Below are 24,710 nucleotides of genomic sequence, written 5' to 3' on the forward strand. Positions count from 1 at the left end.
ATATATTGTAGCCAAAATTTTTTTCCCAGTCTGTAGTTTCCCTTTTTATTCTTTTGGTAAAGTCTTCTGATAAGCATAAGTGTTTGATTTTTAGGAGCTCCCTTTTATCTAGTTTCTTTTCTGGTGTTTGTGCATTATTAGTTATGGTTTGTATTCTGTTTATGCCATGCATTAGGGCTCCTAGCATTGTCCCTATTTTTTCTTCCATGAACTTTATCGTTTTAGATTTTATATTTAGGTCTCAGATCCATTTCGAGTTAGTTTTTGTATATGGTGTGAGGTATGCGTCTTGTTTCATTTTTTTTGCTGGTGGAGATCCAGTTATGTCAGTACCATTGAGACAATATTTCCTCCATTTAATGGATTTTGGGCTTTTGTCAAATATCAGCTGCTCATAGGTGGATGACTTTACATCTGGATTCTCAATTCTGTTCCACTGGTCTACATATCTATTGTTGTGCCAGTACCACGCTGTTTTGACTACCTTGGCGGTATAATAGGTTCTAAAATCAAGAAGTGTGAGGCTTCTCACTTTGTTCTTCTTCAGTAATACTTTATTTATCCAGGGCCTCTTCCTCTTCTATATGGAGTTGGTGGTTTCTTTCTACATCTGGTTAAAAAATATTGTTGGAATTTAAATAGGGATTGCATTGTATCAGTAGATCGATTTGGGTAGAACTGATATTTTCACAATGTTGAGTCTTCCTATCCATGAGCATGGTATGTTTTTCCACTGACATAGGTCTCTTTTGGTTTCCTTCAGTAGTGTCTGGTAGTTTTCTTTGTGTAGGTCTTCTACATCTCTAGTTAGATTTATTCCTAAGTAATTTATCTTCTTGGGGGCAGGCGTAAATGGTATTGATTTGGTGATTTCCTTTTCCAAGTAGTTCTCTTTGTTGGTGTAGAGGAATCCAACTGATTTTTGTATGTTTATCTTGTATCCCGATACTCTGCTGAACTCTTCTATTAGTTCCAGTAGTTTTCTGTGGATTTTTTGGTGTTTTCTGTACCATATCATCTGTGAATAGGGATACTTTCACTTCTTTCTTACCAATTTTGATGCCCTTTACTTCATTTTCTTACCTTACTGCTCTGACTAGGACCTCCAGCACAAAGTTGAATAAGAATGGTGATAAAGGGCAACCTTGTCTGGTTACCATTCTCAAGAGGAATGCTTTCAGACTCTCTCCATTTAGGCTGATGTTGGCTGTTGGCTTTTTATAAATACCCTTATGAGAAATTTCCCTTCTATTCCTATTTTGCTGAGAGTTTTTGTCATAATGTGTGTTGGACTTTGTCAAATGCTCTTTCTCCTTTGATAAGATCTTATAGTTCTTTTGTTTTATTAATAGGACGGATTACATTGACTTGTTTTCTAATGTTGAACCATCCCTGCATACCTGGTATGAATCCCACTTGGTCATGGTGAATTATTTTTTGATATGCTTTCAAATTCTATTGGGTGGAATTTTATTGAGGATTTTTGTATCTATGTTCATGAGGGATATTAGTCCATAATTTTCTTCTTTTTTTTTTTGTGGTATCTTTACCTGGTTTTGGTATCAGGGTTATGCTGGCTTCATAGAATGAGTTTGAGAGTATTCCGTCCTTTTCTATTTTCTGAAATACCTTCGGTAGCACTGGTGTTAACTCTTTTCTAAAAGTTTGGTAGCATTCTCTAGTGAAGCTGTCAGGGCCAGAGCTTTTTTTTTATTATTGGGAGTTTTTTTTAAATCACCACTTCAATCTCTTCTTTTGTTATAGGTTTATTTAATTTTTCTACCTCAGTTTGTGTTATTTCAGGTAGGTAGTGTGTTTCTAGAAATTCTTCCATTTCTTCTAGGTTTTCAATTTGTTGGAGTACAATTTTTCATAGTATTCTATTATGATTCTTTTAATTTCAGGTGGGTTTGTTGTAATATTACCCACATTTTCTTATTCAATTTGTTTGCCTCCTCTCCTGTTTATCTTTTCTTAATTTGGCCAGTGGTTTATCAATTTTGTTGATCTTTTCAAGGAACCAGCTTTTGGTCTTGTTGATGCTTTCAAATGTTTTTCTATTCTCCATTTCATTTATTTCTGCTTGAATTTTTATTATTTCTTGTGGTGCCTGAGAGTTTCTTTTGCTGCTCTCTTTCTATTTGTTCAAGTTGTAAGGTTGATGTTTTGATTTTAGCCTTTTCTTCTTTTGGATGTGTGCATTTATTGCTCTAAATTGACCTCTGAGCACTGCTTTTGCTGTCTCCCAAATGTTTTGGTATGATGTGTTTTCATTGTCATTTGATTCTATGAATTTCTTTATTCCATCTTTAATTTCTTCTACAACCCAGTAGTTTTTGAGCAAGGTTTTGTTCAGTTTCCATGAATTTGATTTTTTTCCTTACTTTTTCTGTTATCGATTTCTAGTTTTATGGCTTTATGATCAGAAAAGATGCTTTGTAATATTTCGATGTTTTGGATTCTATTAAAGCTTGCTTTGTGACCTTATATGTGGTCTATCCTGGAGAATGTTCCATGCACGTTGGAAAAAGAAGTATACTTGGCTATTGTTGGGTGGAGTGTTCTGTATGTGTCTATGAGATCACGTTGGTTGATTGTAGCATTTAGATTTTTATTTCTTTATTGAGTTTCTTTCTGGATGTTCTGTCCTTCACCAAAAGTGCGTGTTGAAATCTCCTACTCCTGGAGCTGTCTATTGCTCTTTTCAATGAGGTTAGAGTTTGTTTTATGTATTTTGTAGCCGTGTCTTTGGGTGCTGTCATGGATTGAATTGTTTCTCCCAAAAATATGTGTCACCTTGGTCAGGCCATGATTCCCAGTATTGTGTGCTTGTTCTCCTTTTTATGATTGTAATTTTATGTTAAAGAGGATTACAGTGGGACCGTAACACCCTAACTAAGATCACATTTCAGATCCAATGTAAAGGGAGTTTCCCTGGGGTGTAGCCTGCACCACCTTTTATCTTACAAGAGATAAAAGAAAGGGAAGCAAGCAGAGAGCTGGAGACCTCATACCACCAAGAAAGCAGCACTGGGAGCACAGCACATCCTTTGGGCCTGGGGTCCCTGTGCCTGAGAAGCTCCTTGACCAGGGGAAGATTGATGACAAGGACCTTCCTCCAGAGCTGACAGAGGGAGAAAGCCTCCCCTGGAGCTGATGCCCTGAATTTGGACTTGTAGCCTACTAGACTCTGAGAGAATAAATTTCTCTTTGTTAAAACCATCCACCTGCAGTATTTCTATTACAGCACCACTAGATGACTAAGACAGGTTATCCACCCCACCCCCCGCCCCGTTCTGGTGCTCCAATTACTCATAAGTTATTCCTTTTGATAGATCCCACATAATTCTTAGGGTTTCTTCATTTTCTAAGAATTCTTGTATCTGATTTTCTCTCAAATATGTTGGTGTCAAGTGCTTTTTCAGTCTTGCTAATTTTGACTTCATTGCCCCAATTCTGCTCCTATGACTTTCTTTTGAGTTGTCTAATTCTGAAATTTTATTGTTAATATTTTGGATTTCTATTTGCTGTCTCTTTATGGACTCTGGCAGCCTATTAAATTTGTCATTCTGCTCTTATAGAGCTTCCCTAAATTCCTCTATTGCTTTGTCTGTGTGTTCCTCAGCTTCGAATGAGTTTTGCCTGATCTCTTGAAGAGTTCTGTATATTACTCTTTTGAATTCTACCTCTGGTAATTCCAAGATATTCTCTTCCTCTGTGAGGTTTCCCGGTTCTTTGTTTTGGTGGCTTGCTGGAGCCATCATAGTCTGCCTATTTATGTGATTTGATATTGACTATTGTCTCCGAGGCATCAATAAGTTATTACATTTATTTATTGTATGTTTGCTTACTGTGTCCTAGCTTCTTGTTTTGTTTTGCTATGCACAAATAGGCTGAGTGTGTGAGCTACTTTCATTATTGTCATCTTTGAAGCTCTCATGTTCTGTCACCAGGTGGTTAGGGCTACTACTAGATGTGTGAGCCCAGGAGTACATTTACTTTTCTTGTATGGATTCAGCTCAGGTTTCCAGGTCATTGGTCACCAAGCATGTGGTGCAGGCTCTCACAGTCCTAGTGGGCAGGGCTATGTAGAAGTGACTGGTAACTAGCTGCACTAGGGGGTTATGTGCTGAGCAAGGTACCCCTGAATGCCTAGGTGGAAGGAGTGTCCCTATCCCCTAGAGCACATATGTGGATGTGTTTTGCAGCCAGACTTTGGGCACCCAATGCTATTGGCTGTAAGGACTGGGAGGCACCACTTATTCTTGGACTCATGTCAGGGGTGGCTAGATAGTATGAGTGAAGCCACCAGTCTTCATATCCTTGATGTGGGTGGGTGGAGACCCTGCTTAATGGGCAGGGCAGTGTCAGATGTCATGAGTCTGCCACTCTCCCTTAGCTGTTGCTGTTGAAAGTAGGCATCAGCTATATACCCTGTTGTACTATGCTAATGAGGGCCTATACTGTTGAATGGGCCCACACAGGTCTTGGCAGGGGTGAAAGACATTCAAAGTCTGTGGATTCCTTGTGCTTGTGCCTAGTCAAAGGTACAGTACCTGCCTTGAGTTCCTGGCTTTGGGGGTATGACAATTTTTTAAAGCCACAAGACTGGTTTGGGCATGTTAAGTCCTGAGCTCCCAGCTTAGGGGAGCTGGTGGTTTCTTTTTTTGTTTGTTTATTTGCTAATTTGTTCCCTCCCCAAAGCTGTGAGGCTGGCTTGGGTGTGTCGGGTCCCACTTCCAGCCTAAGGGGCATGGCAGCTGCTGAATATGGCAACAGAGCAGAGTGTTGAGGGGGCAGGTGAGGGGAAGAGAGGCACTTCTCCCTTACAGAAGTCCCAGGGGAAAGGATTGTTTTGATCCCGTGAGGTCAGTTAGACAGTTACACTTAACTTTCACAGATCCAGCACCACTTCTCCCTGGCTCCAGAGGCTTGAGCAGATTTTTGCCCCTCAGTTTCTCCCAATGAGGTAAAAAGCATCCCAAGTGCTACTGCTTGCCTCAGCCCACCTGCACCAAATGATTCGGCCTGCAGCATGCTGGGTAGGTCAGGTCTGGCACTTCTTCGCTACTTCTGAACTGTCCGTCCCTTTTCCTGCCACTCAGTCCAACTCCTCAACTTTGTCTTTAATGTTCAGGGCTTCGAGATTGCCATATATAATCTATTCACTTATTTTTTTTGGGTCTTTGTTGTAAGAGGGACCACAGGAAGTGTCTGATTATTCCTCCATCTTAGCCCTAGCCCCCTGACATATCTTTGATGTTTGACCTTGGGCAATCTCTTGGAAAACCTGAGCTTCCCTAACAGCAAAACGAGAGACTTGAACTTAGTGATTTCTACATGCCCTTTCAGTGTTGACATTTCATGGCTCTTAGACTATGTGGGTCAGGGTTGGGGAAGAGAAGCTGTCAAGAGTACATTATTAGGAAAAAGGAAATGAGTTGGCTTTGCAAGATGAAGCAACATGATGACTGGAGAGGGATATGCTAGTCATTGCCAAATATTTGAAGGCTGGATAAATAAGGGAGAAAGCACTTTTAGGTCTCAGCACAGTGATTAGTTATGAATGGAATAAAGCCAGGAGCTAAAATTGAAGGTGAAAATGAAGATGTTTGGCTAAATAAGGGCAAGGAAAACCCTTGATATTTATTTGATAGAGAAGATTCTGATTGCCAGGTTGTGCTTGGCAGAATTCTAAGATGGCACCCAAAATTCCTGGGCCAGGGTTTACACACACCTTCTCCCAGTTATTCAATCAAACACTAATCTAGGTACTGTTATGAAGGGATTTTGAAGAAGTAATTAAGATACCAAATCAGTTGACGTTAAGCTAGAGAGATCATCCTGGTGGGCCTGACCTAATCACACAAGGTCTTTAAACCTGGATCTAGAGGTCAGAAACTCAAAGTGTTGGAGAGATTTGATGCAAGGTAGATGGAAGTGCCCACATGTCATGGGTTGTGGATTCCTTTAGGAACTCAGAGTGGCCCCAGTCTAACAACAAACGAGGAAATGGGGACCTCAGATCTACAACTGCAAGAAACTGGATTCCAAGCCATGGTTGAGCTTGGAAGAAGATTCTTTTGCAGGGCTTCCAGATAAGAACTCAGTATAGATGACACTTTGATTTCAGCCTTTGAGACCCTAAGCAGAAAACCCAGCCACACCACGCCCACATTCCTGACCTAGTACCTGTGAGGCAATAAACAGCTATTGTTTGAAGCCACTCAATTTAAGCCACTAAGCAAGAGAAAACTGATAAACTAGTAATGATCTTTGATATGTTCCCTTGGACCATTTGCCCCCCAGACTGGTAGGCAGAGTAGCCACTGAGCATTTCACTTATTCTAAAGTCAGACATATTTTCACAGTTGGCTCCAGTGAGGCTGTGTTTGGAGCAGCCTTTCTTTCCAACAATGAGGGACTGGTGGCAGCTAAGAGATCATAGAAGCAAGGTGGGGTAAATGAAAGAGGCAAATTCCCTATGATTTTGACTTCAGGGAAAACGGAAAAGAAGTTCCTGACTAGAGTGTCAACTAAATAAGATGTTTGTATATGTGTGTGTGTATGTTTCCTGCCACTTTTTACAGATATCCCCTAGTCTTCAGAGTAAGCTTTGTCCTTTCCTAACAGAACTAAGGTCTAAGTGATCCTTGGAGCTGGGTAATAGATAACAGGGCTTATGATATTTCCTTAAGTTTGCAAACAAGACCAGAAGCACTCCCTTGTGAGGCAAAATGAGGCTAAATATAAACTCTGCTGTGTGTGTATGTGTAAACCAGAGAGTTGTGATGTGTGGTAGTTACCGAGTTATGGTGCATGTAGGTGAAGTTGAACTGTGATTGTGGGGAATTACATGTGGGTATGTCCACGTGTAAGCGTGTGTGATGAGTAATGGAATAAGGGTAGATATTGTCAGGTGCTAACTTCCCATTAGGTTCAGGGTACCTGAAGCTGTGTTAAATCTTTCTAATGAGGAATCTGTCTTGACAGCTGGTTTTTGGAAGCCGTAATTGTCATATAAGGCACAGGTGGGGTTAAGGGAAGCCAGAATTCTGCCTTCTTAAGTGATCCTCAAATGAGAAGCAGGTCTTCTTGTGTATCTATAAGATGTGGCTTGAAAGCATCATGGAATTCTAAAACCCAACTGACTTCTTTTTTTTCAGCAGAAATGTACTATGGCTGCGTGTGTGCGCTTTTTCAATGAGCCAGGGCTTTAACTCTTTAACAGAACAGAAAGTGTCTAGGCAGTTATACTCTGAAGACTTCAAATGTTCCTGCAAGTTCAGTTTCTTAAACAAGAGAGGCTCATGTTCTCTCTAGTTATTTCTAAATAATGATTCTTTTGCTTGTCTTTCTAGTTTTTGCTGATAAGAGCTCAAGGTGTCTCCTAATCCTCGTGCCCAGCTCTGGAATAAGAGCAGCTCTGGGCGCCCCACCTTGTCTGAATGGTCTCAAAGTCCTCTATTCCAGTTTATCTTAAGATCCATTTTCACTTTTTGGAAAAAATGCCCTGGGCACTTCTAAGTTTCTAGGTGTAGAATCCATCTATCTTTTTTCCTTCCCCTGTGTCTCTGATGATGCACAGGTCTTCAATTTTAGCTAGATGGTGATTGATTAGCTACAAAAATGTACTGAATTTCAAGGGTGGTAAAATGCTGAAGTAGGCTACCTGGGTAATATGCAAACATATCTTTTCCTGGAAAACCTTAATTAGATGATCTAACCTAAAATTGGGTAACCTAAAATTTACTAGGCGCCAGGTACTATAGAAGACATCTCTTTGTCCTCATTTTTTAAATTACTCTGTGAAAGGCCTCGTACTAGGATATGAGTATGGGATGAGAGGTAGAGAAGGGAAATACTAAGGAAAATAAGTCAAAGATATACCTGGTTTAGGGAGGAGGATTCTTAGAGGAGCAGGACCCAAAAGACTAAATCGTACCATCACCAACATCAGCATCACCATGACAATCATCCTCAGCCTGAAAAATAATCCAGGTAAAAGTTACAGAATGCAAATCATCTGCCTCTTCTTTCCTCCTTCTGGTCTAAAATTTGTATCAAAAGGACAAAAGATCATTGGCCCACCTTAAGTCTTGGCCCCTCCAATATGGGTTTCATAGAACACAAATTTTATGAAGCCACTCTACTGCCCAAGATCATTCCATCACTCTGCATATATTTAGACCAAATCTGAACTCTTCTGATGACTAGCCAGGACTCGCCATGCTTCAGTCTCATTTGGTGTAAATCTTATTTCCAGTATGAATTAATCAATTAGTACATACCGTACTGTGCCAGGTCCTGTGTACTGGGGATACAGAGTTGGGAAAGAGATGCAGAGCACCATCTCTGACCTCAAGGTGTTCATATTCCATGGAAGAGGCAAGGTGCACCAGAGATGACAGTAGCGAAAGTTTTCTTCAGTGAAGAGTGGTAATGAAAAGGTTACAAGAAGAGATGACGCCAGAGTTGTGCCTTGGAAGATGGTATAGCGGTTTTCCAAGAGAAGAGATGGTTAGATGAAGAAAGGAATGGAGTTCCCAGCCACACTCTCTAGTTTAGATACCACATGTGTGATAACCTCCAGGATTTGCTGATGCATTTCTCATAAGTGTCTGCCTATCCTTCAGGGACTGGGTCAAATCTCAGCTTTGCCATGAAGCCTTCCCAGACCATCACACCCAATATTACCAGTGATGATGATCTTATTTATCTACTCTAAAGGTAGAAGGTCCAAATCTTATCCTTAGCGCCATAACCTTTTAAAATGAGGCAGAGTCTAGAGAGCCAGGATAGTGCAGTGTTTAAGAGGAAATTCTTGAAAGTCAGACTAAAAACAAACAAACAAAAAACTCATTACTATCGAGTCAATTCTAACTCATAGTTACCTTATAGGACAGAGTAGAACTGCACCATAGAATTTCAAAGTCAGACTAGAAGAGTTCAAATCCTAGCTCTTGTGCTTGCCAGATGTGTAACTTTCAAGAAATTATTTAAATTTCCTATGCTTCAGTTTACTCATATGTAAAATGGGAATGCTTAAATAGATTTGTTGCCAGAATTAAATGAACACATAAGTGAAAATGGTTGATATACTCAGCTGAATGGTTGGATGTTCAAGCCCTCTCAGAGGTGCCTCAGAAGAAAGACCTGGAGAGCTACTTCTGAAAAAAAAAAAATCAGCTAATGAAAAACCCTATGGAGCACAGTTCTACTCTGACAAACATAGGGTTGCCATGAGTCGGAATCAACTCGACAGCAGCTAGTTACTGGTTAAAGCATTTAGAATAATATCTGGGAGGTGGTAAGCACTCAATAATTGTTGCCTATTTTTATTATCTGATCCAACCAACCCCCAGCCCCTATTGATGAAGCTATTTTATAGATGAAGAGGCACAGAGAGGGGAAGCCGCATGGCTAAGTTCACACAGCTAGTGAGTGTCAGATCTGGAGCTAGAGCTCATGGGACCTAACTAAGCCCAGAGCTATTTGGGCAGTGTCACACCACTTCTTGGTCTTTCCACAGGTCCTAATTCAGCCCTTAGCTCACAGCTTCTTATGTGCTTCTCCAGTACCTGGATGACCACTGGATGCAGCCAGAAGGCCCCAGAGCTGGTCAGGTGCAGAAAGAGAACCGCCTAACTGGTCTGAGCTCTCCACCCATAGACCTGACAACCCGCTCATCAAAGAAGACATTGCTCATGGGCTGGAAGGAAGGGTCAGGGTGATTTAGAATTAATGCTCTTAGATTGGGCTTAAAAGCTCCACCTTCCTCTATCTCCATCCTCCATTACAACCTGGAGGCAACTTGGCTTTTGCTAGCTTTAAGAAGCAGCTCCATTTAAAAGTCATTAGGTTTTTAATTGCAGCGAGATTGTGCTCCCACTGTTTGACTGCAGGCCCTCACTTAGTACCAGGTACCTAGGAACGGATGCAGCAGGCAGCCAGCCAGTTGTGCTCCAATGCCCCGCAGAGCAGATCTGGCCCGCTGGTCTCCTTGACCCTTCCCAAGCCCCTTTCTTACCTGAAACTTCTGTTCCTGACTCTGTTACACAGATGGGCAGCTGGGGAGGCAGAAGTAATCCTGTATTCTATTCCTTCCTTTACCATAAACTTGCTGTGTGATTGTGGACAAGTGACTGATTCTCTGGACTACAGTTCCTTCATAAGAGTTAGCACCATTTACTGCAAGCCTTTAATTCACCAGGCTTTTCCTAATTCTTCTAGCAACCCAGCAGAGGAGGTTTTGTTATTTATTTTACATGTGAGGAGGTAGACTCAGAGAGGTGAAGTGACTTGCCCAAGGCCAGAGAGTTAATAAGCTGAAGAGCCTGGACTCAAAGCAGGTGGTAGAATGGGAAAAGCTCAAAATACTATGGTGTATTAGTTTCCTTGGGCTGCTATAACAAAATACCACAGACTGGGTGCTAATCAGAACACAAATGTATCGCCTAACAGTTCTGGAGGCTGGGAGTCTGAGATCAGGGTGTAGACCATGTTGATTCCCTTTGGGGCTTTCAGGGAGAATCTGTTCCATGCTTCTCTCCCAGCTTCTAGTAGTTCCAGGTATTCCTTGGTTTGTAGCTGCAGCATGACCTGTCCATCCTCCCTCTGTGTGTCTCCCTGTGCCTCTTCTCATCTTTTATAAGGAGTCATTAAGATTGGATTCTACCACCTGTCTGTCAGTGTGTCGTACTGTGGTGGTTTGTGTGTTACCATGATGCTAAGTCTCGCCATCCTTGCTTTAAGGAGCGTTCTGGCTGTATTTCTTCCAAGGCAGATTTATTTGTTCTTTTGGAAGTCCATGGTATTTAAAATAATAGCAAGGTCATCCATGGCGAACAGATTTCAGCAGTGCTTCTAGACTAAGACAGAGTAGGAAGAAAGGCCTGGAGATCTAATTCCAAAAATTAGCCAATGAAAACCCTATGAATCACAACAGAATATTGCCTGATAGAGTGCTAGAAGATGATCGCCCTAGGTTGGAAGGCACTCAAAATACGCAGTGGCTGCAACAATGGACTTGAATATACCACCAACTGTGAAGATGGTATAGGACAAGGCAATGTTTTGTTCTGTCGTACTTGGGGTCATCATGAGTTACAGCCAACTCAACAACAACAATATTGGATTAGACCCACCCTACTCCAGTATGACCTCATGTTAAATGATAACATCTTCAAAAACTCTGTTTCCAAACAAAGTCACATTTACAGGTACCCAGGGTTAGGGCTGTACATATCTTTTTAGGGGATGCTTTTCAATCCACAGCAGAGTATGAATCCAAATTTTGCCAGTACCAATGGGGTATCCTTTAGCAAGTCCCTTCCACAGTGTGGCATAGCATTGTAGGTGGCGGGGGCGGGAAACTTTAAATTTAATGTTCTGTAATGCAGTGGTTCCCAGGCATGCCTACATATCTGACTCGCTACCAGAGGCTTGTTAAAAGTGCAGTTTTCAGACTCAGCTGAGGCCTAAAACCAAAAAAACAAAGCCCCTGCCATTGAGTTGATTCTGACTCTACAGAGTCTCAGTCTCTGTGGACGGAACCTGGGAATCTGTAACTGAGCAAGCTCACGGCTGACACTTTGAAGGGCGTGGGATCTACAGCTAGTGTGCCAGTTCTCACATGCTATGAGGCTGCGGCTGTATTAGTCAAGTTCGGCAGGTTAGTTGAGTAACAAATGAATCCTAAGTTTTGCCTGAGTTAAAACAACACAAATGTATTTCCTGCTCATGCAATGTCTGTTGTCAGCGTGAGAGCCTCTCCAGAGCAGCTGTCTTCCACGTGGTGGCTCCACATTCCACGCTGTCTTGATTTTATGGCACCTCCACCACAAAATATGCTTCCATGGTGAACCCTGGGAGGGGAGGAGAGCCCTGGCAATGAAATACTTCCACCAGGAAGGAGACACATCACTGCTGCTTACATTTCATTGTTCAGAGTAAGCCCTAATTGTCATTCCTAACCCAAAGGGAAGGATCCTGGGTGGTACAATGGCTAAGTGCTCAGCCACTAACCAAAGTGGTTGGAAATTTAACCCACCAGCCACTCTGCAGGAGAAAAGACCTGGCAATCTCCTCTTTTGTTGTAGGTGCTGTCAAGTTGGTTCCGACTCACAGCGACCCTATGTACAACAGAAGGAAACTGCCTGGTCCGTTACGCTTGAGCCCATTGTTGCAGCCGCTGTGTCAGTCCATTTCATTGAGGGTCTTCCTCTTTATCATTGACCCTCTACCAAGCATGATGTCCTTCTCCAGGGACTGATCCCTCCTGATAACATGTCCAAAGTATGTGAGATCGAGTCTCGCCATCCTTGTTTTAAGGAGCGTCCTGGCTGTGTTTCTTCCAAGGCGAATTTATTTGTTCTTCTGGAAGTCCATGGTATAGTCAATATTCTTTGCCAATACCATAATTCAAAGGCATCAATTTTTCTTTGGTCTTCCTTATTCATTGTCCATCTTTCACATGCATATGAGGTGATTAAAAACACCATGGCTTGGGTCAGGCGCACCTTAGTCCTTAAAGGGACATCTTTGCTTTTTAACACCTTAAAGAGATATTTAGCAGCATATTGGCCCAATGCAATGCATCATTTGATTTCTTGGCTGCTGCTTCCATGGGCATTGATTGATTCCAGTAAAACAACATCAATCTTTTCTCGGTTTATCATGATGCTGCTTATTGGACCAGTTGTGAGGATTTTTGTTTTCCTTATGTTGAGGTGTAATCCATACTGAAGGCTGTGGTCTTTGATCTTCATCAGTAAGTGCTTCGAGTCCTCTTTACTTTCTGCAAGCAAGGTGTGTCATCTGCATATCAGAGGTCGTGAATGAGTCTTCCTCCAATCCTGATGCCACGTTCTTCTTCATATAGTCCAGTTTCTCGGATTATTTGCTCAGCATAGAGATGGAATAAATATGGTGAAAGGATACAACCCTGATGCACACCTTTCTTAACTTTAAACCACACAGTATCCCCTTGTTCTGTCCAAATGACTGCTTCTTAGCCTAAGCACAGGTTCTTCGTGAGCACAATTGTGTTCTGGAATTCCATTCTTCACAATGTTATCCGTAATGTGTTATGATCCACACAGTTCAATGCCTTTGCATAATCCAAAAAAAAAAAAAAAACCACAGGTAAACATCTTTCTGGAATTCTGTGCTTTCAGCCATGATCCATCTGACGTTAACAACAATATCCCTTGCTCCACGCCCCCTTCTGAGATTGACTTGAATTTCTGACAGTTTACTGCCAATGCACTGCTGCAACTGCTCTTGAATGATCTTCAGCAAAATTTTACTTGTGTGTGATATTAATGATATTGTTCAGTAATTTCTGTATTCTGTTGGATCACCTTTCTTTGGAATGGTTACAAGTATGGATCTCTTCCAGTCGATTGGCCAGTAGCTATCTTTGAAATTTCTTGACATAGATGAGTGGGGGCTTCCATTGTTGCATCCCGGTAAAGATTACAGCCTAGGAAACGCTAGGGGGTTGTTCTACTCTGCTCTGTAAGGTTGCTATGAGTTGGAATCAACCCGACAGCATACAACAACACAACCTAAAGGGAGCAGAGAAAGGCAATCATCCTCGTGTTTCTAGTTGTAGAGATGAACTGGATATTGGTTATCAGCAGAAATGTCTATTATAATGATCTAGAAGGGATGTCCAGATAAACCTTTCATCTTTACCTGGTTGCATGCATGGGGGATAAAAAGGAAAGCCAAAGACACAGAAATAATATTTAGGGGTGGTAATCCACTACCATCAGTTGCCGTCGAGTGGTTTCCAACTCATGGTGACCCCATGTGTGTCAGAGTAGAACTGTGATTCATAGGGTTTTCAATGGCTGATATTTTGGAAGTAGATTACCAGGTCTTTCTTCCAAGGTGCCTCTAAACCTTTGATTAGCAACTGAACATGTTAACTGTTTGTACCACCTGGGGAGTCTGGAAATGGTAATAGCCATTCATTCACTTATTTATTCATTCATTCATTCCAAAGATAATCTCTGAGCCCTTACTATATGCTTGGTGTTGGGCGAGGGAATGAAGAAACAAAGGTGAGCCAAACATAGATTTAATTTAAGTCACTTGGTCAAGTGGAAAAGGCAGACATGTAAGCAGATAATGAAAATACACAGCCAAAGATGCTAATTGAAGACAAGAGCAGAGAGGATATTCCAGATGGGGGAACAGCATGTGTGAAGCCATGAAGTCAGGAAACACAGATTGAGAAGCTCAGGTGTCTGTGAGAATTTTGTATGGCTGAAGCTTGAAGAGAAAGAAGAGGTTGAAAGATAAGGCTGGGTAGGACTTGTAAGGATAAAAGTCAGAGAGAAATGAAAACACCAGCAGAAACAGAGAGAGAAACTTAGAGGCAGCGAATCTTTCCATTCCTGTGTTATCCTGTGTTGTGGTAGGAAAAAATTTTGGGGGGGGGCGGTTTAGGCTTTGGTTAGAATACTAACTCTCCCAATTACAGATGACATTGGGCAAGATACCTAACTTTTCTGGATTTATTTTACACCACTTTTAAAATTGTTATCTGTGTGAGCCATGGGAGTAAGCCTCGAAGATCTTCCTTCAAGAGAGGATGCTCTGTGAGGGATGGAGCTGAGGACAGTCCCGGTTGTTGCACCTTCAGGACTCACCGAAGCATTTACTCTGAGGCCACACTCTCCCTGTTGTTCTCAGATAAAGACTGAGCATGTGGGGTTCCTAGAAGCAGCTCGTTCCTGCCCACTGTGGGACTCCCCTAATCGGCTATCTTTCCTCTGGGGCTCTTGTCAGCCTGGCCAAGGCTTTCTCAGAGCTACACTGCAGTCTGAAGCTCTTCCCACCCAGTCCTCCTTCCTTCTTGCTCTCACTTCACAGGTGACAGGCTAGCATCACGGTCCAAGGCTCTTCCCACCTGCTCCTGCTCTCTCTCCCTTTTATCCTCCATAGAAATTTACTCCAATAAATGTCTTGCTCTTCTAATTCCATCTTGCCAAGTGCTTCCCAGAGAACCCTGGAACTCTGACTTTCTCTCTTTCTCTTTCCCTTTCCCTCTCTCTCTCTCCCAGGCTACTCACAGCCTCTCACACCAATTTTAATGCTTCCTCAGTCACCAGGGACACAGTCCAAGCTCTCTGTGTGGTCCTCTTAAGCCCCTCTAATTTAATCTAACATCGGGGGAACAGCCCTACCCCTCCACTTTGAGAGCAAAGTGACAGAAACACCTCATAGCACTCCAACAGCTCTCTCCAAAGGACTCCAACTCAATAATTTTAAAGGTTAGAGGTAAGTGATCTTGCTGGTAGAACCGGTTTTATCATGACCTTTTCATATCCCAGAGCCCCAGTGGTATAGTGGTTAAGAGCTACAGCTGCTAAACAAAGGGTTGGTAGTTCGCATGCACCAGCCCCTCCTTGAAAACTCTATGGGGCAGTTCTACTCGGCCCAACAGAGTCACTATGAGTCGGAATGGACTGAACAGCAGTGGGTTTTCATGTCCTGAATAGAGAATCTGGCATCTCATTTTATTTTATTTGCTTTTCCTTTAGTCTGTGTGTGTGTGTGTGTGTGTGTGTGTTTTAGGTGAAAGTTTACAGCTCAAGTTAATTTCTCATTAAAAATTTATACACATATTGTTTTGTGACATTGGTTGCAATCCCCACCATGTGACAGCACACTCCCCTCTTTTTGCTCTGGGTCCCCTGTGTCCACTCATCCAGTTCCTGTGTCTATCTGCCTTCTCATCCTGCTTTCGTAAGGAAGCTGACCATTTAGTCTCTATATTTGAATGGCCTAAGAAGCATGTTCCTCACATGTATTATTTTTTGTTTTATAGGTCTGTCTAATCTTTGTCTGAAAAGTGGGCTTCAGAAATGGTTTCAGTTCTGGGTAAACAGAGCCTCCAGGTATCATAGTTTCGGGGTTCCTCCAGTCTCTGTCAGATTCTTTAAGTCTGGTCTTTTTATGTGAACTTGAATTTTATTCTACATTTTTTTCTCCTGCTGTGTCCAGGACTCTCTGTCGTGTTCCCTGTCAGGATGCTAATTGGTGGCAGCCAGGCACCATCCAGTTCTTGGCTCAAGCCAGTGGAGTCTCTGGTTTATTTGATCCTTTAGTCCTTTGGGCTAGTATTTTCCTTGAGTCATTGGTTTTTATTTTCCTTTGCTTCCGGTGGGATAGGACCAATAGTTATATGTTAAATGGCCACTCACAAACTTTTAAGACCCTAGGCACCACTCACTGAAGTGGGATGTAGAACGTTTTCTTAATGAAATTTGTTATGCCAATTGACCTAGATGTACCCTGAAACTATGGTCCCCAGGCTACAGCATCAGCTACTCAGTCCCTCACAATGTTTGGATGTGTCTAGGAAACTTACTTGCTTTTGCTTTGGTCCAGTTGTGTTGACTTCCTCTGTATTGTATGTTGTCCTTCCCTTCACTGAAGTTGACACTTGCCTACTATTTAGTTAGTGATTTAACCTCCCCTCCTTGTAACCATCAAAGAAAACTTTTTATTGTATGTAAACCTTTTCTTGAGTTCTTATAATAGTAGCCTCATACAATATTTGCCCTTTCATGACTGACTTATTTCACTCAGCATAATCCTGTCCAGATTTCATCTATGTTGTGAGGTGTTTTGCCGATTCATCATTGTTATTTATCATTGCCTAGTGTTCCATTGTGTGTATGTACCATAATTTGTTTATCCATTTATCTGTTGATGGACATTTAGGTTGTCTCCATCTTTTTACTATTGTGAATAGTGCTGCAATGAACATGAGTATGGTACCTCGTTTAGGATGTGGGGGTACCTGTCACCTAATCTACAATTCTAGGTCTTTGGGGCCTCTGTCAAAATGCTGAGACAACAGAAAGAGCTACTTCCCACATCTTGTTTCACTTATATTCAGTTGTCGATCAAGCCTGCTTTTCCAGCCATCATACTTCCAAAATGATGGCACAGTCAATTTTGCAAAGTGCAGCAGCTTCTGAGCCCATTGGAGAAAGATTTGGGAGATGACTTGGTTGCCTGTTAGAAGGTTTTGAACAGCTTGGCTTTTGACAAAGATGGATTACAAGAGCAGAGTGTGATCACTACTGTGAAGACTTCCAAAGCCAGCTCTCTGATAGGAAAACTTACTCAAAAACATTTTGACAAACTGACTGACTACTCACTTGACCAGATCACTTGAACATGGCAGCTACGGCAGAGTTTGATGAAGATCAAGTCTCATGTCTTTTTTTTTTTTTTTTTTAATGCCATTGCACCAAAAGCCTACCATCCTGGGCCTGTGAGAAGCAGTGAGAGGCACAGTGAAGCTCTCAGGTTCCAGACTTTTCCACCACCAAATGGACCATGTAATATGGTGACTTGAAGTCCCGGTTTTGGTTCAAACAGACCAGGATTTGAATTCCTGCTCCCTCCTTACTAACTAGGTACCATCAGTCAAATTTTCCTCATCTGGAAACCTTAATTCATAGGGTTTAGGTGAACATTAAATAAGGTAAGTTTCTTAGGGCTCTGTCTTGAACATGCTAAATACTGGATAAATATTAGCTGCTAACACCAAAATGTGGATTATTATCGACATAGCCATTGTGCCCCCAGTGCCCCATTGTGGGTACCAGCTTATGTACCAGTTGTGTGGCCTTGGGTAAGGCAAACACTTTGTGGCTCAGTTTCTTTTTCTATAAAAGTATGAATAAAACCTACCTCACAGGATTGTGGACAGCATTGCTGTTGTTGTTGCCAGCTGTCATGAAGTTGATCCCCAACTCATGGCAGTTCCATGCACAAGGGGGTCAGACCATTGTGATCTGCAGGGTTTTCACTGACTGATTTTCAGAAGTAAATCACCAGGCCTTTCTTCCTAGTTTGTCTTAGTCTGGAAGCTCCAGTGAAACCTGTTCAGCATTATAGCAGCACACAAGCCTCCACTGAGATATGGATGGTGGCTGTACGTGAGGGGCATTGGCCCACAATTGCACCTGAGACTCCCACATGGAAGGTGAGAATTCTACCAGCTAACCACTGTTTTGCTGATTTCAGTCAAGTCAATTCTGATTAACCTCAGTTAATAAAGGTAAAATAATTAAATAACATCTAAGACATAGAAGACGCTCAGCAATTATTAACTGTTACTATTATTATTAATGTCTTCTTTGTAGTCCTTTCCCCAGAAATTCTGTGTATTGGAAAATATGTTCTATCCAACTGTATAAAGAATGCTTAATTTCTTCCCTACCCACCCTTTCATTAAAATGGATTGAAAATATTTATAGCTGCAAATTAAGGTTTTTTTCATTTTTTTTAGTTGTGCTTTCAGTGAAAGTTTACAGTGCAAATTAGTTTCTCATCCAAAAATTTATATACAAATTGTTTTGTGATGTTGGTTACAACCCCATAAGGTTTCTAATTAGCAGAAAAGCACATGTACACACATACATACACATACCCACACACACCCAGCAGTGTTATCAAGCTATTTCCAATCAAAAGAAAGACTTCTGGCATTTTTGTTAACTACTGCAGAATTAGCCGTCCAATTACCTTTTATAAAACTTTTAAACAATCCCAAACTTACAAAAAAAAAAAAAATGCAAACACATTAAGTTGCCAACAAGATGACCCATAATCCCAGAATACTTCAGTGTTTCCTACAAACAATGATGTTCTCCTATGTAACCATATACATCCATCCAATCAAGATGTTAGTATCAATACATTGCCACCGTTTAATCTGTTCAAGTTTTGCCAGTTTTCCCAATAATTACCTTTACAGCTAAAAGACTCAGTTTGAAATCATGCATTGCCCCTAGTTTTACATGGCTTTTATCTCCGCTAGTCTAACATATTCCTCAGTCTTCCTTTGTGTTTCATGACCTTGAACTTTTGAATAGTACAGAGCATTTATTTTGTAGAATGTGTCTCAATTTGGGTTTGTCTTATATTTCCCCACAATTAGATTCACATTTGCATCCTTGATAGAAGTATTGTAGAAGAGCACTTGTTCTTATTGCATCCCATCAGGCAGTGCGTGGTTTCAATTTGTGTACTTGGATCTCTTGATGAACGTGGTTTCTGCCAGACTTCTTAACTGTAAAGTTGCTCTTCTTCTCTTTGGAACAAATAAGTTTTTAGGGGAAAGTACTTTCAAACTATGTAAATATCCCATTGTCATCAAACTTTTTATTTATTCTTATCGGTATGGCTTTGTGGTTTTCTGCTTTATTTGGTGTGTTATAACTTAATAGTATCATCATTTATTTGAATGTTGTCAAAGATTTCATTCTACTTGGAACAACAGTCAACACCCATAGAAGCGACAGTCAAAGAAATTACATGACAAATTGCATTGGGCAAACTTGTGAAAAAAAAAATCATTAAAATCTTAGAAAGCAAAGATGTCATTTTGATGACAAAGGTGTGTCTGACCCAAGCCATGGTATTTTCAGTTATTTCATATACACGTGAAAAGGAAGACCAAAGAAGAATTGAAGTATACAAATTGTGGTGTTGATGTAGAATATTGAAACCGTAGACTGCTTGAAGAGTGAACAAATCTGTCTTGGAGAAAGTACAGCCAGAATGATCCTTAGAAAAAAAGACGGTGAGACTTTGTCTCACTTAGCTTGGACACATCATTAGGAGGGATCAATTGCTGGAGAACATCTTGCTTGGTAAAGTAGAGGGTCAGCAAAAAGAGGAAGACTTTTAATGAGATGGCTTGACACAGTGGCTGCAACAATGGGCTCAAATATACACATTGTGAGGATGATGAAGGACCAGGCAACATTTTGTTCTGTTGTACATGATGTTGCCATGAATTGGAGCCGATTTGATGGCAACTAGCAGCAGCAACAACAATTTATTTTGATGTTCAAATTATCTGCAATTTGACCAATGGGGGCCCATTAAAATGGGTTTTTATGCCCCTTTAATTGTCGTTGTTGTTGTCAGGTGTCATTGAGTTGGCTCCAATTAATGGAGACCTTATACATAAAAAAATTTTTTTTTTTTTTAATGTATAACAGAAGAAAACATTGCCTGGTCCTGCATCACATTCACAATTGTTGGCATGTTTGAGTACATTGTTGTGGCTATTGTGCAGTGCATTCCAACCTAGGGGGCTCACTTCCCAGTGCTGTATTGGACAATATCCTGTTGTATTCCATAAGGTTTACACTGAGTAATTTTTGGAAGTAGATTGCCAGGCCTTTCTTCCTAGCCTGTCTTAATTTGGAAGTTCTTCTGAAACCTGCCCACCATGGGTGAAATATTAGTGGCATAGTTTCCAGCATCACAGCAACATGCAAGCCACCACGGTATAACAAACTGACAGAGAGGTGATGGCTTCCTTTGATATGCCCTCATTATTTCTCTTTGTCACAGCAAGACGTTCCAGGTACATCTTGTACATTCCCTGCCCCAGCCCTGGAATCAACCATCTCCCAAGGAATTCTGATTCTCTTAGTGGAAAATAGTATTAAGAAGTCAAGATCTGAGCTGTAGATGTCCATTGTTATTGTGACATCACTGCTACCCGACCTTGTCTGTGGACAGAGCCAGAAAATATATGTGTGTGTGTATATATATATGCATTTACATTTATATCTATAAAATTAAAAACCATGAATTGGCTCCAATTTCAGCCCAACAACACAGTTTTCACTCTAGTATTCTGCCTTTTCATATTTGCATCTCCCTCTTCCATCTGGTTCCTACTATGTCCACTTTGTTTACTTATTTGATCAATCTCCGTGTAACCAATCTCCTGTCTCTGCTGCCACCTACTCCCCTGGAACAGATGCCATCCCACTCCATTCTATTTCCAAAATCCCATGTGAGGCCACTGCACAGTGGGGACACCCTCCTCACCCTGTTGGGGCTCCAATACCCTGCACTGGACTGACACCAAGCACAGGTATCCTCTGGAGAATCATGTTTGGACTTCGACATTCCCTGCGGGCTATCCTCCTCACTATGCTCAGGGTCTGACCCCCTACTATAAGCTGATCTCCCTCCCCCATGATGTCCCCTACCCCTCTTAGGCAAGGCTGCCCCATCATGGCGATGAGCTTTTTGCTCTGCTCAGATTCTGACTGCTGTGCTAGGCGACCCCCACACCCACCCCTGCACGGATGCCCTCCTCACCCCACTTGGACCCTGATGACCTACACTAGGCTACTCCTCTTTATGAATGCCCTCCTTACCCCACTTGAGATGACTCCAGCGTGGATGCCCTCTCCACACACTTCCGGCCCTGACATTTCACAACACGCTGCCCCTCTGCATCAATCTCCCTCACCCTGATGAAGCTCTGACACCTGCTCAGGGCAGCTACCACATTTGAATGCCCTCCCACCCTGTCTGGGCTTGAGCCCCCACTGGGGCAGTGCAACTCCCTCCCCCATTGGTATAGATGCTTAGCCTGTTTTGCCCCACCTTATGGCTTTAGGACTGAATTGTTCAGTAATGGAAGGGAAAGCAAGGAGGGAAGGAAAGGGGAGGGGAAAAGAGTGGAAAATATATTTTGATAAAAACCAGTTATCTTTAACAGCCAGTATTTTCACAAATATAGGCATGAAAATGCTCCACCCTCTACTACTTTTTAGAAGTATCCTTTGAAAGGAAATCATACATAACAGAGTTATTGCAAAATATTTTCATGCAGGCAATGTTTTCAAATGTGTAAAATTGAGCTAAGCCTATTGCTTCATCTTTCACATAGGATTAAAGTCCTATTCCAGCCAATGTTGCAGGGGTGTTGTAAGGATCATACAGGAGAATAAGTGTGAAGTCACTCTTCAAACTTTAAAGTGTTATACAAGGGGAAAGAGTAAAATGATCATGATAACACCTCGGTTTTCTACACACACAGAAGACACCCTGTTCCAATAGCTGTCTTCATTGGCCTCTCGGAAAAGGAGTTCTAAGTCTCAATCCATCTCCCTTCCTACTCCTATCTTTGGTCCTCCCTAAAGATGTAGTGGGATCAAAGACACAGCATTTCACCATCAAGGAGGAAGAGTTGGAAGGAGAAGGCTGACCCAGACTGCCTCATTCCAGTCTATTTTATGAGGACCATGATCCTAATGGGTAGTACTTTCAGGGGAATAAAGACATAATGAACCTGTCCTTCCTCTCCTTCCTTTTACAAGTCTAAGATGGCCAGAGCCTCACCTCTCTCTTTTTCTCCTTTTCAGCTGCTCTCCTTTATGCCCAGGAATAGCCTGGCCTATGAGAGTTGCTTTAGCCTGAGAATGTCTATGGGTAGCTACGTAAGCTTGGTTCTCAGCAATGGGGCAAACATTCTCTTTTTTTTCTGGATCCATTTCCTGTGATGCCTATGGGTAATCAGGATATATATTTGAACAATGGGAGGAGACATAGTAGACCTTCTGTTGATTGATTCCAGGCTTTATTTAGGGCTACTAAATATAGGAAAGGAGTCCTGGTGGCGCTGTGGGTAAGTGCTACTGCTGCTAACAAAAAGGTCAGAAGTTTGAATCCACCAGCATCTCCTTGGAAACCTTATGGAGCAGTTCTGCTCTGTCCTATACGGCTGCTATGAGTCAGAACCAACTTGACTGCAATGGTTTTTTGGGGGGGTTTAAGTATAGGAAAAAGAGCCCTGGTGGTACAGTGGTTACAATGTTCGTCTGCTAAACAAAAGTTGGCTCCTTGAACCCACCAGATGCTCAGCAGGAGAAAGATGTGGCAGTCTGCTTCTGTAATGATTACAATCTTGGAATTCCTATGGGGCAGTTCCACTCTGTCCTTGATGGTCACTTGTGTGGCTGACTATTGCTTATTAGAGTTCAGCTCTAAGGAAATTTCCCTGCCTAATTCTTTCTTTGTGTATATAGCTTGTATAGAACCTAGGAGAAGTAGGAGTTGCTGGCCCAACCAAGATTTTGAATATCTTGGTTTCCCTTCATTCACTCAATAACTATAAAGCTCTTATATGCCAGTCATTTTTTATGATGCTTACATATAATAGTGAGCACAAAAGACTTGGTTCTTCTTCTCTGAAACTTAGAGTCAAATAAAGGAGATAGAATTTAAACAAGAAAACCACATGTATAATTATGAGTCTTGAAGATATGGCATTAAGTTTGAGTAGGAATTAGCCAGGCAGAGTTAAAAGAAGCATCCATCAGACCAGGGCGACAGCATGCGGGAAGGTCTTAGAGTGTGACTTAATTTATCAGGTTCAAGGGACTAACAGAAGGGTTTGGTTGTAAAGAGCAGTGGGCAAGGTGGGGAGAGAGGCAAGAAACAAGGCTGGAGAGGTCAGCAGCTGCCAGATCACGCGGGTCTTGTAGGCTGGTAAGAATTTCAGGCTTTATCCTAAATGCATGGGAGCCATTGAAAGATCGTAAGCAGAGGAATAGCATAACTTATTTTAATGATATTCTTGCTACTTTGTAGAAAATGAGCTGAAAAGTAGCAAGATTAGAAGCCAATATGCCATTAAGGAGCTATCGCAATCACCTAGGTGTGAAATGATGCCAGTTCATACTGAGAGTGCAGCGGAAGTGCTCCCATCCTTCACCCTGAGCAGTCCCATGTGAGACTGAAGGTGATGGGCCCACAAGGAGTTCAAAGACATGACTTCATACTCTTTGGATCAATTGCCTAACTTTTGGCCGAACCAGCTATAGTGAAAATATGCTTTTCCCTCATCTAATAATCAAACCAATTACCCATTGTAAGAGTTGGGTACAGTCACCAGTTTCCCATTTCACATATTGTAGAGAGTAACTGAGGTAAGTGGCTTCCTAGATGACCCCCAATGAGCTGTGCCTCTTCGTATTCATGCCCCGTGCAATCTACTCCCATTGAGTGTTGGCTGCACTTACTGATTCTCTCCTAAGGAACGGAGAACAGGAGAGGTGATAAATGTCACTTTCGAGATTAAGTTTCATAAAGACTGTGCTTGCTCACTCTGAGAGAAGCCAGCTTCTGTTCTGAGTGTCTATACAAAAAGCCCAGGTGGCAAGGGACAAATGTCTTTGACCAATACCCAGAAAGGACCTGAAACCTGTCAATATCCACATAAGCGAACTTGAAAGTGAATTCCCTCCCAACTGAATCTTGAGATGACTGTGGTCCTGGCTGACACCTTGATTACGGCCTTGTCAGAGACCCTGAGCCAAAGGCGCCAGTTGTGTCTGGACTCCTGACTCAGAGGAACTGTGAGATAATAAATGCTCATTGTTTTGAACTGCTAAGTTTTGGGGTAATATGCTGTAAGAAAATGGATAACTAATACATCAACATTATGAACGTCTCACGTATTGGTGCACTGTCTCCCAGTCTTCTACAGCCACATGAGTGGGTCCAATCCTATCAGGACAGTAGTTACCAGTCACAGATGCAAACATTCCTGGAGACTTTGATTATAGATCTAGAAGAACTCTAGAGACCAGTGCCCAATCCCCTCAGAGATGAGTACATGAAGGTTTAGAGAGGAGGTAGATATTTCTATTCATTTGTTTTAATATAAGGATAATGTCTTTGGTTTTCTAACTTCCAGATTGATGTAGCATCTCAGTATTCTAGCTTTCAGGGCAATAATCCAGAATTTCTGTTTGATCAGGAACTTCTAGGCGATATTCAGAGTTTTGGCACTGGGTTAGTTTCTTAATACTGCTGTAACAAATTACCACAAATTTAGTGGCTTAAAACAACAT

This window comes from Elephas maximus, chromosome 4 (genome assembly GCF_024166365.1).
Source record: "Elephas maximus indicus isolate mEleMax1 chromosome 4, mEleMax1 primary haplotype, whole genome shotgun sequence".
NCBI lineage: Eukaryota > Metazoa > Chordata > Mammalia > Proboscidea > Elephantidae > Elephas > Elephas maximus.